A 14,835-nucleotide genomic window follows, 5' to 3' on the forward strand; every position below is an offset into this window, starting at 1 on the left:
TTATTAAGTTGAACTCCAATCCATTATTCAAGTTGGAGAAAGTTACACAATTTCCCCTCAAATCCCTTGTTTTTTCTGTTCTACCAGTGGAATGTAACCTGTACTCATGACCATCCTTTGAATACTTTCATGCAACTTACTATCATCTCGTTTATACTTTTTGACACATTTTAGTCTTCATTCATAACTAAGCCAGTACCTTCAATTCCAGCCATATATTCATCAGTTCTACAAGGTCTGACCATGTTCATTCAGATTTATCAAATCTGAAAAAAGTTTTTTAAAAAAAAATTGTTATGATTTTTACCACTTAGTTACATTCCAAGTCACAATTTTCTAAGTGCCTTCACTATTCATCATGATGTTTCTCATAGTTACTTTGTTAGTATTGCTTTGATCACTGGAGCAAGGATTATGCGAGCTGAATTTCCAGTCTTCAGGTTAGAAAACTCTGTTTAATGGGAATCAAATAAAATGTCACAAAGTTCTACGAATCTGACGTTTTTGTAACTACTTTCCTTTCTTCCTATTTTATGATTGAAAACAGCAGGGAAACAGCATACTAAAGCTATTTTTCTATAATTTTCTTGTGGACAAAGGGAATATTAAGTATCTCATGGGGAGCAGGGTAAGAAGCATTACTACATGTTTTGCATGGAATGTTTGAAGCGCCTTGTGTACTAGAACCAGGATTCAAGCTACCTTCAATGTTTTTCTAGTAAAGACAATTCACTAACAGATTTATTCATAATTTATGGAATTTCTACATGTAAAAAGAAACAATGAAGTGTTATTTTAGAGCAAAAGTAAAACAAGAGTGAAGTTTTGGCTGATCAACTAACATCTATATATTTTGTTACTTACATTTGCTACAATATAAAACAATGGAAGCTATCTTGGTGTCTTGTCCAGAATCGTCAAAACATTTTCCTGATCACCTAGGTTAGGTTAGGTTAGGTTTATTGGATTTATATGCCGCCCCTCTCCGCAAACTCGGGGCGGCTCACAACAATAATAAAAAAACAGTACAGTACACAATACCAAATCCAATGCCCACCCATCCAGTTACAATTTAAATTAATAATCTCATAAAAACAGTATATATAAAAAACAGGCACACAGTCAATCAATCAACAGAACAACATGGGCAAGGGGGAGGTGTTTTAGTTCCCCCATGCCTGACGGCAAAGGTGGGTCTTAAGGAGTTTACGAAAGGCAGGGAGGGTGGGGGCAATCCTAATCTCAGGGGGGAGCTGGTTCGAGGGTCGGGCCCCCCACAGAGAAGGCTCTTCCCCTGGGTCCCGCCAGACGACATTGTTTAGTCGACGGGACCCGGAGAAGGCCAACTCTGTGGGACCTAACCAGTCGCTGGGATTCGTGCGGCAGGAGGCGGTCCCGAAGATATTCTGGTCCGGTGCCATGAAGGGCTTTATAGGTCATAACCAACACTTTGAATTGTGACCGGAAACTGATCGGCAGCCAATGCAGACTGCGGAGTGTTGGAGTGACATGGGCATACTTGGAGAAGCCCATAATTGCTGTCGCAGCTGCATTCTGCACGATCTGAAGTTTCCAAACACTTTTCAAAGGTAGCCCCATGTAGAGAGCGTTACAGTAGTCGAGCCTCGAGGTGATGAGGGCATGAGTGACTGTGAGCAATGACTCCCGGTCCAAATAGGGCCGCAACTGGCGCACCAGGCGAACCTGGGCAAACGCCCCCCTCGCCACAGCTGAAAGGTGTTTTTCTAATGTGAGCTGTGGATCGAGGAGGACGCCCAAGTTGCGGACCCTCTCTGAGGGGGTCAATAATTCCCCCCCCAGGGTAATGGATGGACAGATAGAATTGTCCTTGGGAGGCAAAACCCACAGCCACTCCGTCTTGTCTGGATTGAGTTTGAGTTTGTTGACACCCATCCAGGCCCCAACAGCCTCCAGGCACCGGCACATCACTTCCACTGCTTCGTTGACTGGACATGGGGTGGAGATGTACAACTGGGTATCATCGGCATATTGATGATACCTCACCCCATGCCCAGCGGTTTCATGTAGATATTAAATAGCAGGGGGGAGAGGACCGACCCCTGAGGCACCCCACAAGGGAAAAACCTCGGGGTCGACCTCTGACCCCCCACTAACACCGACTGCAACCGACCGGAGAGGTAGGAGGAGAACCACTGAAGAACAGTGCCTCCCACTCCCAACCCCTCCAGCCGGCGCAGAAGGATACCATGGTCGATGGTATCGAAAGCCGCTGAGAGGTCAAGGAGCACCAGGACAGAGGACAAGCCCCTGTCCCGGGCCCGCCAGAGATCATCCATCAACGCGACCAAAGCAGTTTCCATGCTGTAGCCGGGCCTGAATCCAGACTGCTGAGGACCTAGATAATCGGCTTCATCCAAGGACCGCTGGAGTTGAAGTGCCACCACCTTCTCGACAACCTTCCCCATGAAGGGAAGGTTGGAGACTGGACGATAGTTATTAAGCACTGCTGGGTCCAGGGAAGGCTTCTTGAGGAGGGGGCGCACAACCGCCTCCTTATAAAGGGGCAGAAAGGACCCCCTCCCCAAGGAGGCATTGACAATCTCCTGGACCCAGCTCCGTGTCACCCCTCGACTGGCCGAAACCAGCCAAGAGGGACACGGATCCACCTAAGACTCTGTATTAACCTGGGACTGAGGTTAATGCATCATCTGGCTCGCTTCCTAGATCTTTGTGAGGAGTATGTGGAATTATGTTTAAAAGGGGGAAAAAGGGAAAGAAAAGAATGATACTAATTTGACAATGGTAAATCTTACTACCAATTAAGTGAAACTTTACCAGTATTTTAGAACTGCTGTAGAAGGATTCTTTTAGACTCGTGTGAATAGTATATTATTATATCATGGAACCTTTACTAACTCTGAGCTCACTACATTATTATTACCGGTATATAGCTTCAAACACATAATCAGTTGCACTTTGGCTCATTCATAAGTACCCTCTATGTTTACTGAAAACTATTGCAAGTAAAAATCAAAGTTGAGATACAAACCAATATTTGAGACTTGAGGACTTCATGTTTTTTTTTTTTACAAAGCCTTGGTCATTTTACCTGAGAAATTGAGGAAACATTTAAAAATATTTGTTGGGCATGAAATGTTTGAGCTGCAAACAAAACATTTTCCTCAAGTACATGAAATAGAAAGCCCAAAGTAAATCAGAATTATTTCCAAGATCTATTAAGCTAACAAAAAAAAAAATTCCTCATTTTCTTCTCAATGGTAATTACATATATGATATCCATACATTATATAGTTTTTAACAAATGAGTCAAGCTTTGTTTAGCTATGTGGGCAGGAAGCAACCGAGGAACAAAATAGGGAAATGCTTATGGATTCTTGCAGGTCCAAGCCACTTAAATCAGTGTCTGTGTGTAACATATTTTTGCTGATAATGAAAACGGAGGGAGACTAGTATAGATATATTTCAAACTATTTAGCTTTCATCAGCTAGCCATTCCCTTATCAGGATTTGAAAGTAGGTTAAAAGTTACTGCTTTATAGGCAGACTGCTCATATTCAAATCCTGGTAATGGTATGGCTAGCTGATTAGAGCTAAATGGCTCAAAATAGATCTATACTAGTCTTCTTTCATTTTCATTATCAGCAAAAATATGTTACACACAGTGAAGGGCTACCAAAATTTTTACTACCACATTGTGGGTGTAGCTTATGCAGGACACCCTGCATTTTCTTTCAACATTTCAGTGCAAATTGGACGCTCTGGGGTGAAGCTCCATTTTCGCTAGCCCATTGTGCCCCCCCCCCGGTCCGGGCAGTAGCCCACCCCTGGTTACACATATAGAATATAGTTTGTCAGCTATAAAATTAACTGCCTAGATGGTCCCTAGAGGGGCCGAGAGGCAAAAAGTAAGCAGTATGCTCCCTCCCATATTTGGGTATACCAGGGTGATTCAACATGAAAAAAACCAGGGATGGGCTAATACATGATGATGATGATGATAATGATGATGATGATTATTATTATTATGAGCCTTGGTGGCACAGTGGTTAAAGTGCAGTACTGCAAGCTACTTCTGCTGATCATCGACTGCCAGCAGTTGGGGAGATCGAATCTCAGTAGGCTCAAGGTTGACTCAGCCTTCCATCTTTCCAACGTTGGCAAAATGACCCAGATTGTTGGGAGAAATATGCTTAGAAAGGGCTGCAAAGTGCTATTGCTAACATGTTGTAAGCCGCCCTGAGTCCAAGGCGAAGGGCGGCATTAAAAAAAACGAATAAATAAATAAATAAATAAATAAATCACTGTGAAGTCGTATATAAATCTAAATGCTATTGCTATTGAAACCATTATACATTTTATTCTTTTTTATTCTACTTAACGTTTTCCACTTTTTAATTCATTTTATAGCATAATATAAAATTATAGCTTACTATAAAATTACGCATTAATCCAATGCCAGCTTTAAAGAAAACAAAGAAGGTTTGGCTATTTGCTGGAAAGCTACAAATAGGATCAATGGATATTTCTTGCCTGGGATATCATTCTGTTCTATAAATACAATGGAAATTGGGAATTAACTAGATTCACAGACAGTAACAAAATATAATTAGTACTTAAATTGGGAGTTCGGCGGAATATATATTTAATTATTATTCATACTAAACCCAAGTGTATTGTTATTATATTAGTTTGTTAAATTTGTATCCTGCTTTAGTACCAGAGCTCAATGTACTGTACATCTTTGTCCCTACAGTAATGCTGTGACAATTAAGACTAAGCTTAAAGAAACAAATACCTATCTAACGTCATTCAGGGAGTTCCCCTGGTTAATGTACTTGAACGAACCTAAGTATCCCTGACCCTGGACCAACCTTTTAATCAGTACACCACACTGACTTTGGAGTTTTGGCATAAGCTTTAGCATCTTATGTAATATAAAGTATTTTGGTTTGTTATCCACAATGGCTCATTTCATTGTCAGCCACCTGCCAACTCTAATGTTGTTAGGGCATATATGTGCAGAGCACAGCTTACTTTTTTTAAAAAAAAATTCTTTGCAAAGATTCATATGCATCCTATTTTAAATAAAAGCAGATACCTTTGTGATCTCTTTAGTAAAGTATAGGATGAGAAGTTACTAGAGATTGCAGAAAAAAGTGCACATACACATATGTAGCACTAGTAAACCATCAGCTATTCAGAAAACTGGATCAGCTCTCCTATCAAGAGTGGTTTTCTACTTCTTTTAATCAAGATTAATAGTCCTATGATAAAAAATATAAGATGATCATTCTCATAATAAATTAGTTAGATGGATTGCATTACTTATCAGCAAATAAATAGATGGTCAGGGATATGAAAGAAGTGCAAAGGCCCCAGCATTCAGGATAATACAAAATACATTAAATATGACTTATGATTTTATGGAAAATATATTCTGAACTTTTGGATGATTTTCCATGATCTTTAAATGTATTAGATCTCTTCTAGAGTGTATAACATGGCTTTGGCAGTGCTAATGAATGAAACTTTGAAATCCAATTAAAATAGACCGCTTCAAAATCTACCTCTGTACAATAAGAAAAAAATTGTTATCCATGCAAAGTCATTACAAAGACATAAAATAATTCTGTATTGCAATTAACTATATTTTACCAAAAATTCATAAACAGAATAGTCTTGAATCCATTCTATATTGCATTCCTCCCTGCTCTCTTCTGGAACTCAGATCTCTCTTTAAAAAAAAAAAAAAAAAAGAACATACGTGGTACCTCTTCTTACGAACTTAATTCGTTTTGTGACCAGGTTCTTAAGTAGAAAAGTTTGTAAGAAGCAGCAATTTTTCCCATAGGAATCAATGTAAAAGCAAATATTTGTTGTGATTGGGGAAACCACAAGGAGGGTGGAAGCCCTGTTTCCTCCCAGGAGATTCCTAGAAAGGCACCACAGAGGCTTCTCCCTGCCTTTTCTGGCCCTGTTTCCTCCCAGGAGATTCCTAGAGAAGCCCTGCAGAGGGTTCTCCCCACCTTTTCTGGTTAGTTTCAGAGGCTTGGGTTTGTAAATGGAAAATGTTTCTTGAGAAACCCTCTGCATGCCCTGTTTTTCACAAAAAGTGGCCTATTTCTTTACAAAAATGGGGGTGGGTTTGCCTTCCCCCAGCTCCCAGGAGTACTCTGCAGGCCTCCCAAACCCTCTGTGCACCCATTTTTTCACAAAAATGGAACGGTTTTTGCAAAAATGGGGTATGTAGGGGTGGGGAGGCCTGCAAAGTGCTCCTAGGGGCTGGTGATCTTATACTCAAAAAATATGCTATATGAATAAGCCAAAAGGTCCTTATTCTATTTGTGAAATCAGTGTTAATGAACAAATCATAATTCGCATACATTATATATTTTATTTCAAGGCAGTGAAGGGCTACCAAAATTTTTACTACCACACTGTGGGCGTGGCTTATGCAGGATGCCCTGCATTTTCTTTCAACATCTTTCAGTGCAAATTGGGTGCTCTGGAGAGGAGCTCCATTCATTCGGACCAGAATACTTTCGGGACCATCTTCTGCCACACGAATCCCAGCGGCCGATAAGATCCCACAGTTGGCCTTCTCCAGGTTCCATCGACTAAACAATGTCATCTGGCTGGGCCCCAGGGGAAGAGCCTTCTCTGTGGCGGCCCCGGCCCTCTGGAATCAATTCCCCCTGGAGATTAGAACTGCCGCCATCCTCCTTGCCTTTCGTAAGTTACTAAAGACCCACTTATGTCGCCAGGCATGGGGGAACTGAGATATCCCCCAGGCTTATACAGTTTACGCATGGTATGATTGTGTTGTATGGTTCCAATGTTGGGTTTTATAATGTTTTTAATATTAGATTTGTTACACAGTCACTATTTTGTTGTGAGCCGCCCCGAGTCTACGAAGAGGGGCGGCATACAAATCTAATAAATTATTATTATTATTATTATTATTATTATTATTATTATTATTATATTCATTCATTCATTCATTCATTCATTCATTCATTCATTCATTCATTCATTCATTCATTCATTCATTCATTGCATTTATATGCCACTCACTCCAAACGGGCTCTGAGTGGCTACCCCACTGCGTTCCCCCCATATGGGCAGTAGCCCACCCCTGTTTCAAGGTAATAGTATTTGCATAATTTTCTGAATCCCCCCCTTTTTTTCATTTTATTTTGCTACTTAATTCTGCTTAGAATTTCCACATTTGAAATAGGCTGCTGACACAGAGAAAACCCTTTTACATAAACAGATGTTTGACCTGCCTTAGCAACAACCTATCAGGAAAAAGAATCAAAGACTCGGAACAAAGTATATTTGATCGCCAACCTGTAATTAAATACTAATCATGCTCATTCTGTTCCATCCTCTCTTCTCCCTTATTTTATGAACAGAGTTCTGCATCAGAACAACTATTTTCTCTCCATCTGGAAAGAGCGTTTATGCCATACCATTATGAACATAAATGGGTTTGGATAATTTTCTGCTGAGCATGTTCCATGTAGCTGAGACTGCTATTTCCTAAGCATTGGGGCTGCGTAGCTTTTTTTGTTAACATGATCCATGCAGAAATTCTTTCTTAGCCATACTGAAAAAAGAATATAAGATGCATAACAGGTGGGGAGAGTAGTTTTTGCTCAAGCAAGCCTAAAATTTTAAGTGGAAATATTCACTGATGTAATTTTCTAACTTGGGTTTTGGCTTACAAACTGCCCTAATGTCTATATTTGTTCCAGTGGCTTAAGTCATTGCTTTAATCTCCTGGTATCTGAAATGTGACACTGACATATAGATGACTGATACTTCATGTCATGCAGTTGCTCTAAGTAAGTATATTCCTTGCATACAGCAAATTCAATATAGCATATACATAAGGCATTCTGACTATATCTGGTAACATTTGAACCACCAAATGTTATTTAAACCAACACTAGATAAAGGAAAAGCAATAACATTCTGAATTATGTATTGTTTTCCCTATTTATCATCAACACCAGCTGATTAGATGAGAATTATTTTATTTATTTATTTATCAAATAATTATAGGATGGCAATTTGTACAAATAAAACATTAGATAAGTAATGATTAAAAGTAATGATAGAAGACAATAGGACAGGGACGGTAGGCACAATGGTGCACTTATGCATGCCCCTTACAGACCTCTTAGAAAGGGCAAGAGGAAAACTGTAGATAGTCTAAGGTTAAAGGTTTTGGGATTAGGAGTAGAAACCACAGTTAGGTAGTGCATTCCAGGCATTGATTACTCTATTGCTGAAGTCGTATTTTTTGCAGTCTAGTTTGGAGCGGTTAACATTTAGTTTAAATCTATTTCGTGCTTGTGTGTTGTTGCGGTTAGAGGTGAAGTAGTCGCTAACAGGTAGGACATTTTGGTATATGATTTTATAAACTATAGTCGGAACGGAGATGATGGAGTCGTACGAAGTCTAATTGAAGAATTTAAAGTCTGGTGGAATAAGGTATTTTGTTGTGAGAAGAGGAGTGAAGGAATCTTCTGCATTCTGCTGCAATGTTGCCCTGGTTCTATTGGGTTCAAAAGCTACAAATCCAAAGATTGCAAGCCCTACTTAGCTCAGGGACTTAATTTTGGATAAACTTGTATAATATGAACCTCTAAACCTTTTTGACTTAACTTTTTTAGTGTTAGTAGAACAGTTGTTAGTGATTTATCAAACCAACACCAAACATCAAGGAATAAAGCTGTTTATCTTGAATGGAGAAAAGATTTTAAAAAGTTAAAGGTGGAGCTTTCCTCTGTCCAGTCAGAATTGGCAATAGGGGGAGATGTTCATCTACATTTCTTAGCAGAGGGAGCCAGCATTGTTCAAAGATGTTACTGCGGTCATGTGGCCAGCATAACAATATGCCAAGGCACACATAACGCTGTTACTTTCCTGCCAAATTGGTACTCACTTATCTATCCCCATTTGCATGCGTTTGAACTGCAAGCTGGGGCAAGGATGGGAGCTCACCTTGTTGTGCCGCACTTGGGTCTAGTTGATAAGCTCACCGTCTTTAACTGGAGAAGGTGTGGAGAAGAGAGATATGAAGCAAGCTATAGAGCTGTGCTATCCTATTGCTAGGAGACAGGAGTGTGACAGATATTTTGTTTTCAAATGGGAATTTTCTGCATTCAAAGTTACCCTTAATAGAATAAATATTCACTATTTTCTCAACCCTATACCATTATTTCAGTAGTATAGTTTCACTATGTCCTAGAAAGTGAAGGATGCACCCAGATCCTCTGAATGAAAATCTGAAATTACTAGATCTATCTTTCCCCCCCCCAAAAAAGTAGAAGCCTTTATCTGATGGTTTGCCATAGTACATCTATAGGATACAGGTATTTATACAATTAAAAACATTGAAAGCTTATTCCATTATACTGTAATTAATGTGCATTGCTCCCATCAATCACTTATTAGAGATTTTATTTTTAAGTACTTTGCAAACATACCATGGATCCTTTATCCAATTTAACTAGAAACAAATAAATTAATCTGGATGTGGTAAAGTGTGCAGCACATAATTCAAAGTTGTAGTCCTCAAGATTATCTCATTTCTGTAGACATTATCAGTTTACCTAAATGGTTTTGGTTAAATCTAAATCTTATTTTTGAATTTGAACATTGTCTACAACTATTAATATTAGGACTGTCTCATTTTAAAAACACATCTACCATATTTTTTTGTAGTCTAAGATGCACCAGAGTATAAGACTTATACTTAATTTGGGGAGAGGCAAAAAAGGAAAAAAAATTCTACCTCCCAGCAAATTTTCTTAAATGTAGTCAAGCTAACTCCTCCCAATTATTTAAATAGATCTACTCCAAACATGACTAAGTCAAGGTTTAACTCAGCTGCCTTATCTTAATACTAAACAGGACACTGTTACATTTCAGATTATACTTTTACAGATCTTTAAAACTGATGTGGCTTTCTGGAAGTATAGTTATTCTCTACTATTTAAAAGAAGATACAATAGCACTGGGCCTCTTCAGATCAAGCATTTATTTTAAAAAGCTTCTTCATTTTGTTGTCTAGAACAATAATAAAGCAGTCTTTAAAAAATAAGTTGAACATTCTGCAGACATTTAGTTATTGACTTACCTCCTTAAATCCAGTTCAGCAGAAAATAAAAATGTTGCATCTCTCCCAGCAATTTGCCTGCTTGCAGCTAGCTTCACTTTCAGTTTAGTATGTGGTTTCAAATCAGCTGAGGTTCGGGAAGCTGATAATGAGTTGCCTGGCTTAACAGGTTCTGTTCTGTTTATTGCAAGGAGATAAATTGCTGGGAGGCAGAGGCGAAAGGGTGGGGTTGGCTAGGTGGGGCTACGTTCAATGTGTAAGACGCATCCAAGTTTTCACTCTCTTTTTTTCGGGTAAAAAGGTGTGTCTTATACTCCGAAAAATACAGTATGTGCAATTTCATGTACTATGTATATGATTTTGGAATGTATTCGAGGACAATATTTTTGCATCTCAAGTCTATTAAGACTCAATTTGGGCACTATCTCATTGCCTCTTACCTTTAGCCTAATTCAGACTTCAACTGAATTTTGGCATCATTCAGAATTATAGACAGATTTATTTGAGGCCTGGTAATATACACTGCTCAAAAAATAAATAAAGGGAACACTTAAACAACACAATATAACTCCAAGTAAATCAAACTTCTGTGAAATCAAACTGTCCACTTAGGAAGCAACACTGATTGAAAATCAATTTCACATGCTATCGTGCACATTCAACTTTGCACAGAACAAAGTATTCAATGAGAATATTTCATTCATTCAGATCTGGGAGTGGGATTGTTTGAGTGTTCCTTTTATATTTTTGAGCAGTATATATCAAAATTAGAACAATGGCTAATGTCCAACCATATGGTCCCATTACTAATAAATTATCCCGCCACAGGAGAGTATTAATGGGTCATATCCATCGTTACAGCCAGGTGTGCAATGAAGCTTTCTCTTATTGCACTTCCCCATCTTTATTTGCAAATCTATTCCACAGAATTTCCCAACTTTCCTGGAGGGAGGAAATGGAAGAAATCTTTTATTTCCCTGGCCAAAATTTGCATCAGATTTAACTCTCTGTTTAATAAAAAAAAGTTTAAGAGCATAAATTTAAAAACAAAACCCACCATTAAAGTAAAAAGGAAGGAAGCACACAAGTAAGCAAAAGGGATATATCAGAGGATATAAACATTTCAGTTTAGTACAGCTTAATGCAGATACAAAGCAGAGAAAGATGATTCTGAACAAGAAAAATGAGAGGTTCCAATATGGATTCTGATGCAGCAAGTGGCTGACGTAGTTAAGTTAATTTTGCTGACAGATGTCAGACTGAATAACAGCTTGTCTTCTGAACCATCAATGCCAAGCTATATTCTCATTAACTCAGCAAGTAGAGTACAAATAGTTTTCTGCCAAACGTATAAAACTGGAATATTTGCAAGAATGATATTTGTATGCATATATTTTAAAACATGGAATTAAAACTGAATGGTGATGTGAGAGCTGTTGACAAGCCGTAATCCATTTGTTTCCATCCTCTATGCAGTCATGAACAAAACTCAGCACTCTGTACTTATATCAGGATTATTTTTATAGTTGTTCTACTCACATGAAGCTTCACAAATGATTCTTTCTCTATAATTTCCAGGATTAACCTTTGTCAAGAGTCGAACCAATCCCCCAAAAGATGTTGTATGAGTCCAAATAGCTTTATTCTTTGGAAACTACTTCAAAACAGTTGAATAGCCACACAATTATTGTTCTTATGTGAACAATAAAAGATCTTTTCAGTGAATTTTTGTGGAGTTCTGACTGGGAGTTATCAGAATCTAAAAAGACAAAAAGATAAGTAACACACCAACTGTATTTTAGCTTTAATCATCACACATTTGAGAAAACTTTGAGAAAAATCACTTTCGTAAGTGAGCTATTGGTAGTTATGTGAATCACAGGCCTTGCGTAAGAATGGACAGTGCATCGAACCAACTTGGAAATAAGGAAGAATTTCCTGATAGAACTATTAAGTAATGGAACCGCTTACCTTTCAGTACCCAGATTTGGCAATCATTTTTCAAGATGGGCAGGGGATTAGAAGACCCCTAAGGTCCCTCCCCAGCCCTATGATATTATGATTCCATTTGTGCTGCATCACCCCAGCAATGTTACTTCTTTAGCTTCTATAAATATTTAGACAATTATAAAAACAAGGAAGAAAGGCAAAGGCTAATACAACAAAACAAAGTTCAGAGATTGAGCATTGTGAAGATTTCCTGAAATATTACCTTTAAAATGCACCAAGTAGTTCAACTAAGCCTAGCATTGCCTTCTAGAAAGCTTCAAGACAAAGCTGATAACCAGAAGCAGGAGAGACAAAGGGAAACATAAAGGCCACGTTGCAAAACCAAACCAAACCAAACCAAACCAAAAACCTTGCTCTTCCAGAGATGCTTGTAACCAACCAAAGGGCTGTTGATTCCCACCTGATTGGCAGGACTCAGCATAGTCTGGTATTTGGCTGCAGATAAATACAGAAATATTTGGGATTTATAAAAACAGCACACAGGAGTGAGGATGGGGGGGGCAACCATATTCATCAAGATGTCATCAAGAGCAATGTTCCCTCTAACCTGCGCGGGCTTTTCAAACGCACCGCTTCCCCGGGCAGCCGGCTTTGCTTGCCAGCGCAGGGCTTGACTTCAGCAGGCCCCTGCTGGCCAGACAGCAACCTCCTGACTGCCGTGCTCGCCTTATGCCGCCCGAGGTGGGGCGGGACAAACTCTTGCAAACCCCTCACCTCCACCGCCTCCTCTCCCACCGCCCCGCTGCCTGAGCCTGTGTAGAAGGTCGCTTTTGCAAAAGGTAGACAAAAAAAGGGGGGGGGAGGAGGAGGAAGGAAGAGGGAGAAAGAAAGAGAGGGGGGAGAAAGAGAGGGAGAGAGAAAGGGAGAGGAGGGAGGGAAAGAAAGAGAAAAGAGAGAGAGAGAAAGGAAAAGAAAGAGGAAGGAAGGAAGAGAGGGGGGGGGTGGAGAGAGAAAGAAAATAAAAATCTAGTTTGAAACTAGCTCAACTATTTAAGTGGCATTTTGATATTGATAGAGTTGCCCCATTCCGAGGTCACTGTTATAGACACACAGTATTTTATTTTGAAATTCTCTGAGGCAAAATATGGTGTTTTTTTTTAAAAAAAACTAAAATTTCTTTACTGCAGATTAAGATCAGTAAAACAATATCAACCATCCAGTTTCTTAATATACTTTAATTTTCATGTCTCTCAGCTGCGTAAAAACCTTTGGTAGCTTATAATTAAAAGGAAAAATAACAAATATCAAAAGAAAAATGCAGGCTACTGAAAAACAACATGGTTTCTTCCCTTTGGCAAGAGTTGTAAAAATTTGAGGAGGGATGATTGATTATTAAATATGCAATGACTATGCAATGATAGTAAAAGATATATTTAGATGTTGTTTAATATTAGGATGTATTAATTCGTAAAATTGGATTAGAATTTTAGAACTATATAGAATTACAGTTAAAATTAATAGAAGATACATAGATAAATAAATAAGGGGTTTATGATACTGTATGATTTTATGACTTTGCATTATGAATTTAAAATATAATTGGAAATGTAGAAAATTGATGAAAGTTAATTAATTGAGCTGAGAAATATTGAATGAAATTGTAGAAAAGTAAATATGGAAATATATTAATTGATGCATTGGTGTTCCGATAGATTTTCATAGTATTATTAGATTACTATAATACTATGATAAATATTTAAGAAATGAAGATTTTAAAGCATGGATTTATTAATAGATGTGTTTTTGGTTTTGCTGGTTGTTTTAGTTTTAAAAGTAATAGATTTTGGTTTTGTTTTATTATTAATTTCTTTTAATAAAAAAGGAAAACTTTTTTTTCCTAATTAGGAAAAAGTTGCATAGGGTTTTTTTTGTTTCTTTTAAGAAGAATGTATAAGAAGGAAGAGTGGGCATGACGGCCTATCTGGATTTATAAGAAGATAATGATATTAATTGAAATATAAAATAACAGAATAACATAGTGGGAAGGGACCTTATTCTGCCCCAGCATCGAGCCCCAAATAATTACGCAATAAATTGTCTTGGGTGACATCTGTGAAAAAAAATCAGGCGCCCAGGCATGGAAATTTATTTATTTATTTATTTAAAATTAGAGGGAACATTGGTCTGCACTACTATTACTACTAGTTTTTTCTCATCATTCCTATCACCCATTTCCTCCTACTTATGACTGTATGACTCTAACTTGTTGCTTGTGTCCTTAAGATTTCTATTAATACTGATTGTTTCCTCATTGCTTATTTGACCCCTATGACAATCATTAAGTGCTGTACGTCATGATTCTTGACAAATGTATCTTTTTCTTTTATGTACACTGAGAGCATATGCACCAAAGACAAATTCCTTGTGTGTCCAATCACAGTTGGCCAATAAAGAATTCTATTATCTTCGCTATCAGTTTGGATTTTTCCAGCTTATATATGATACACTTCCTTTAATTCAAATTGGGGATTCCTGTAAAAAAAGATATGAAAAGGAAGAGTCACATATTTTGTACTTCCCAGAAGAAGAGGTCAGGTCTGAGGAACAAACACTTTACTGAAGCAGCAATAGAAATTTCCCCAGCTCTGATAAAGAAACCTGGAAAACACTGACATTTATAGAAACGATTTGGTCCTAGGAAGGCCAGCAATTCCTAATTCAAATAAATAAAAGACGGTTGCTGTAGAAACAAG

Source organism: Erythrolamprus reginae, chromosome 1 (assembly GCF_031021105.1).
Source record: "Erythrolamprus reginae isolate rEryReg1 chromosome 1, rEryReg1.hap1, whole genome shotgun sequence".
Classification (NCBI taxonomy): domain Eukaryota; kingdom Metazoa; phylum Chordata; class Lepidosauria; order Squamata; family Dipsadidae; genus Erythrolamprus; species Erythrolamprus reginae.